Below are 6965 nucleotides of genomic sequence, written 5' to 3'. Positions count from 1 at the left end.
TAAGAAATTCAATTGTAAGGAAATAAATAATCCAAAACAATGGGATATTTAATGACAGCTCCCAGAATTAGGGGGCTTGGCCGATATTAATTGGACTCCCTATCAGGCTACCTAGTAGGCGACGAAGAGTAGGACAGCTGCTTTTTACTACATGGCAAAAGAAAGTAGTTCACTTAAAACAAGTGTCTTGTATTTTATACGAATTAGTTTTTTTTTTTTTTTTTTTGGGGGGGGGGGGGGGGGGTTGCACCATGGTGACCAGAGGTGGGTAGAGTGGCCCAAAAATTTACTCAAGTAAGAGTAGCCCAATAGAGTAGCATTACTTCAAATTAATATTACTCAAGTAAGAGTAAAAGTAGTCATCCAAAAAATGTACTCAAGTACAAGTAAAAAAAGTGAAGTGAAAAAAATACTCAAGTAATGAGTAATATTGTGAGTAAATGCTTATTTTTTTTTAGATTTTTTTTTAAACAATGGTATATTTTTCCTCTGAGCACAATCTATATTGACTGATGTTATGATGATACTGTGCAATAACCCATTACATCACCACATTAAGCCAAAGGAAAAAAAAATAAAATAAAACAAAACCAGATCATTGAATTTCGGCAAGAGAGAGAAAAAAAGACATAAATGAAGCATTATTCATCCAAACAGCATGAGTGCCCTGCCCTTTAGTAGACAAAATATTTCCTAGTTTGAATAGTGAATACTGTAGTTCCTTCATCGTTACTATCATGGAATTAAAAGGATCATATCTTCGGTTTTCCTTGGTCAATCGGTGCCGAATGAAAACTGGGAGAGAGGTTTAAATCCTCGCTTTCGATATAATAATAATGCATATATAATATATATAATTATATAGTAATATCACCCAAATGCTACAACAGTAGTTAGTTTGGAGACAAAAAAAAAATACATTTCATACACCGTATTTTTCGGACTATAAATCGAATTTTTTTTCATAGTTTGGCTGGGGGTGCGAATTATACTCTGGAGCGACTTATGTGTAAAATTATTTACATACATTAATATTATTATATAATTTCACATGTTATTTTGGTGTTTTGGAGTGACACTGATGGTTTGGTAAACTGTTTAGCATGTTCTTTATGCCATAGTTATCTGAATAACTCTTAATAGCTATGTAACGTTAACATACCGGCCACATTCACATTTCGTTGTTCATGCATCATGTAACATTATCATACTGTACACTTATTCAGCATGTTGTTCTCAATTGTATTTTTATTTAAAATTGCCTTTCAAGATGACATATCTGTTCCATGTGTTGGATTTTATCAAGTAAATTTCCCCCCAAAAATGTGACTTATACTCTGGTGCGACTTATATGTTCTTTTTTCCTCTTCATTGCGCATTTTTGGGATGGTGCGACTTATACTCAGGTGAAACTTATAGTCCGAAAAATACGGTACTGTGAATTGATAAGGCTTTCTTAAGGGAAACAAAACAATTATATGCTATGCATTTCATTCACTCAAGTTACTGTGCTATCTCCATTCTTGGATCCTCCGAGCCATCCTATTTCCTTCCAGCCCTCTAGTTAAGACCTGTTTACTCGTTTGACCCCATTGCTCTACCGTTTAAAAATGCATGAACAATAAATAAGGATGGTCTCTCACCCCCTCTCAATAACTCATTCCCTCTCCATTTATCCAACTATCCATCAATCTGTTCATGTTTGTGTTCAGCTCATTCAGGGTCTTCAAGGAGCGGAAATCTTGCAGAGTGACCCTACTTTAACAGAGGTGACTAACTGATATCCTTCAAGTCAACATTTACCAGTATTTGGCCACATGACAGAAACTTCAATGCGACTGGATCTTTTTTTCTTATTGTTCAGACTACAAAGACTGAATTTGATGTGTTTACTATAAGTGTTGGCATTTACAGCAGTTGAGTATGTAAAACATTTGTGCCAAAAGCAGTTACATGCATAATGTAATGTGAGGCAGATGAATCATTTCCCAACCAAATTTCAACGCCCTGTAAGAAACCCATATTTGAAGTGTTTTGTATAACCACAATTTTTGAATGTCTTCCTTTTCTAAGAGTAGTGGAGAGAACACAAACGGGATTTTTTCGGATTTATTTATTTATTACAATTCTGTTGATGTGTGCCGTTTATGTTTTGGGCAAATAAGTACAATCTGTTGACTCATTAATGATTAATATTGGAATAGCGTACAGCACAGATGCTCTTTTTAAGACCGTGACGTCACATCGTAAAGCGGAAGTGCGACATTATAGACACGCCCTCGCATACAAACCTTTATATTTCTGCTATTTTTCTCCCGTAATCTTTCAAAAACGAACATGCAGATCAAGCACTGCTGATATGGAACTTGTAGCTACGACTCCAGACATTACGACATATGAAGGATGTTTTCTTTATAGGCTTCCCGAAACTAAAAACTCAGAAGAAAAAATATGAAGAATTGATCAAATTGCACGGATGTTTAACACCAGCAATATGAAGCTATTCACATTTCATATGCAGTAAACATTTTGTTGGGTTGGCATGGTCCTTCAGAGGATGAAGAAGTAAGCCATTTTGATATTTTTTACTTATTTTTTAGCGTGGCGTTTTGCCGTGCTGCTTCTGTCTGACAATGATTAACCGGAAAAAAGTCAAATGGTATCTAACTGCCACTCATACCTTTTCTGTTGTAAAAAAAAAAAAAAAAAAAAAAAAAGTAAGGGGGAAGTGTAAATAAATTGTAGAATTAAGATTTGTTTTAATGAAAAAATTTGTGTTCGTTGGCTGTCAAAGAGTAGCATTTGCGATCGCTACACAAAAATAGCAATGTAAATTGCCCAAAAGAATGATCAGAGACGTGAGACAACCAGAGAATATAATATATAAGATAGACAAGGCATATGGTGGTAAAGGATAGATTGTTGAAACCGGAGAATGTCATTGTCAGTGGTGTAAGAAAAAGGTGTCGATAAAGAAGCTAAGGCTAAGCTTAGGTTGGTCTTTTTCAGCCCTTGACACTCAAGCCATCTCTTTAACTGAACATTTGTATGTTCTTCCAAATCTTTACCAGTGAATTTGCCACCGGGGACATGACTGTTGGACAAAATTGGTAGGGTTAGCTCTGTAAACATGTCCTTCGTACACTATTTCCATTCATTTACTATTGGGGACAAACAGGAACTTCAGGTCCCCCCCAAAGCAAAAGTTGCTAACGTCATAAATATTAATGAGCGGTGACGTGTAGCGTGCGGTAGGCCATTGATCGCATAAAACTGTTTTAGAAGCATCCATAGTTATAAACTTTAATTTGAAGTAAAACATTTGCAATCAACCTCATTAAATAATTGATGAATCACTAGTGATTAATAACAATTAGTCAATATTATTTTCATAAAATGCTGCGATGAATTATTCAATTTTCTAAAACTTGAAAGTTATTTCATAAGTTATTACTTTTTTTTTTTTTTTTAATGATTGCGTCTTTTAACACCTGGCATTTACAAATAATTTCAGGTGGGAAAAAAAACTAAACATACAGACAGTTAACAATAGTGGAATTTTGATCTTCACTAGAAATCCTGGAGTGGTGTGTCTGTCCATCAGCTGATGTCTGCTGCACATTTGGGTTTGCAGCAGGACAATATGAAACACAGAGACAAGTAAACTACAGTGGAGAGAACAAGTATTTGATGCACTACCAATGGGTTTTCCCATTGGTAGTGTATCAAATACTTGTTCTTGTGTATATATTAGGGGTGTCAAACGATTACAATTTTTAATCGAGTTAATTACAGCTCAAAAATTATTTAATCGTAATTAATGGCAATTAATCGCAATTCAAACCATTTATAAAATATGCCATATTTTTCTGTGAATTATTGTTGGAATGGAAAGATAAGACCGAGATGGATATATACATTCAGCATACGGTACATAAGTACTGTATTTCTTTATTATAACAATAAATCAACAAGATGGCATTACCATTATTAACATTCTGTTAAAGCGATCCATGGATAGAAAGACTTGTAGTTCTTAAAAGATAAAAAAAAATAATAAATAAAATATATAAATATATAAATAAATAAAATATATAAATATTTATTAAAAAAATATAGAAAATAAATAAAAGATAATAACTAGTACAAGTTATAGAAATTTTATATTAAAACCCTCCATGTTTTCGTTTTAATAAAATTTGTAAAATTTTTAATCAAAAAATAAACTAGTAGCCCGCCATTGTTGATGTTAATAATTACTTACACAATGCTCATGGGCGCTGAAGCCTATAAAATCAGTCGCACCCAAGCGCCAGCAGAGGGCGGCAAAACTCCGAAAAACACAACAAGTACACCTTTCACTTTGCTGTCCTTTTAATATGTTTGAGCGGGGCATTAGTGCGTTAATTTCGTCAAATATTTTAACGGGATTAATTTTAAAAATTAATTACCGTTCGTTAACGCATTAATTTTGACAGCCCCACTGTGGGGAGAACAAGTACTTGATACACAGCCAATGGCAGTGTATCAAATACTTGTTCTTGTATATATATATATATTTATATGGCAGAAAACACACAGGTGACTTCAAGTTCCGCTCTGAGACACCCTATTTGGCCAACTTTCAAAATTGTCAGATATGCATGTGTGATACATCATTGGAAAGCTTAAAATCTCAATTTTCTGAGGGAAGAAAAATTTTGAACGGGAGGGCATTTTGAAAAAAACAGCAAAACCCTATCTGTAGGTGAGAGCATGCGAGAGCAGAATTACAGACGCCACGACTTTAACAAGATATTATTGCGTACTTACCATATTTCGATCCAAAAACTCCATGTAGCATGTATCACTGAGTGTCAAGACACAGCTATGAATGGCAGCTAGATTCTTTGGGGATTTTATGGGTGAAACATTGTAAAATAACAACGGTCGCGATACAGAAATCGCAGACATCAAGGAGTGGTCGAGATTTTCTTTTTCCTATTTTTACCCTTTTAACCTTTTTTTTTTTTTTCAATTTTTCTTTGTTTGGATCCATTATTTATCATCTAACATATTGGAGAAAATGCCACAGTAACAACAACAAAAAAAAAAGTTAAATATATAATACAATACACTACAACCATGAGTAACGGTAAAGAATACTCAATTTTAATAGGTATTTATTGATTTAATCTGTTTCAAAGGGTTAAGTAAAACTTATTCAAATTATCTGAGTATATTATTGTTGAAGCATTTAGGTGATATTTACCCAGCAAAATTGGCTAAACTTTACTCTATCAAACTGAGAGTAAATTGTTACCTCAGTTTTATTGAGTAAATTCTATAGGTTGTTTTTTTACACTGTGGGTGACAGTTATAAATGTATATGGCGGTAAACACTCAGGTGACTTGAAGTTCCGCTCAGACACCCCCAATTTGGCCAAATTTCAAAATTGACCTATATGCATGTGTGATACCTCAGTCGAAAGCTTAAAATCTCAATTTTCTGGGCGAAGAAAAATTTTGAACAAGAGGGCTTTTTTTTTTTTTTTTTTTTTTTTTTAAATGTAAACAGCAAAACCCTAACTGGAGGTGAGAGCACGCGAGAGCATAAATAAAGACGCCATGATTTTAATGAGATATTATCGCGCACTTACCTCTTTTCGATCCAGAAACTCGGATTTTGGGGAATTTTACGGATGAAACATGATAATATAACAAGGGTCGCGATGCAAAAATTGCAGACATCAAGCAGTGGTTGAGATTTTCATTTTCATATATTTACCCTTTTAAACATTTTTTAAAAAATTTTTCTTTGCTTGGATCGATTATTTATCATCTAAAATATACGGGGAAAATGTGACAGTAATGGAAAAAAAAATACAATTAAGCGATAGTTATGAGGTAGATATCTGTCACTTTTTTACAGATGCAAATTTTTTCATTTTGATGTAATTTGTTTTAAGTTTAAAATATGCGAGTGAATAATTTTTTAAAGTCGTATTTTTTTTTTAAACTAAATATTAGACATCAATTAATAATTCTAAGCTAAAAATGACAGACATTTTGAATAATAAATATGATTACTTACCTTTTTATGGCTAGGTTGAAACAAAAGCGGTTGCGCGATGTCTGTAAACGGGGGTTTCCAGGGTAAAACGGACAAATTAAAAATAGTTCGGGGGCTTCATCCATGATGAATCTGCTATGGCAGCATATAGACATATTGCTCTATCAAACACAACAGTTGTTTTGGCTTAAAATACAGCAGTATATTTTAAAGAGGAGCGCAAGAGCAGAAACTGCTTTTTCAGGGTTGTCTGAGTCTGTGTTTTCCGCCATATAGTATATATACAGTGCCTTGCAAAAGTATTCGGCCCCCTTGAATCTTGCAACCTTTCGCCACATTTCAGGCTTCAAACATAAAGATATAAAATTTTAATTTTTTGTCAAGAATCAACAACAAGTGGGACACAATCGTGAAGTGGAACAACATTTATTGGATAATTTAAACTTTTTTAACAAATAAAAAACTGAAAAGTGGGGCGTGCAATATTATTCGGCCCCTTTACTTTCAGTGCAGCAAACTCACTCCAGAAGTTCAGTGAGGATCTCTGAATGATCCAATGTTGTCCTAAATGACCGATGATGATAAATAGAATCCACCTGTGTGTAATCAAGTCTCCGTATAAATGCACCTGCTCTGTGATAGTCTCAGGGTTCTGTTTAAAGTGCAGAGAGCATTATGAAAACCAAGGAACACACCAGGCAGGTTCGAGATACTGTTGTGGAGAAGTTTAAAGCCGGATTTGGATACAAAAAGATTTCCTAAGCTTTAAACATCTCAAGGAGCACTGTGCAAGCCATCATATTGAAATGGAAGGAGCATCAGACCACTGCAAATCTACCAAGACCCGGCTTTTGCAAGGCACTGTATATATATACACACATATATATACTGTAAGTTCCCGAATATAACACGC

This window comes from Corythoichthys intestinalis, chromosome 14 (assembly GCF_030265065.1).
Source record: "Corythoichthys intestinalis isolate RoL2023-P3 chromosome 14, ASM3026506v1, whole genome shotgun sequence".
NCBI classification, from domain to species: domain Eukaryota; kingdom Metazoa; phylum Chordata; class Actinopteri; order Syngnathiformes; family Syngnathidae; genus Corythoichthys; species Corythoichthys intestinalis.
The sequence above is the reverse complement of the archived record's forward strand: the minus strand, read 5'-3'. Positions refer to the sequence as shown.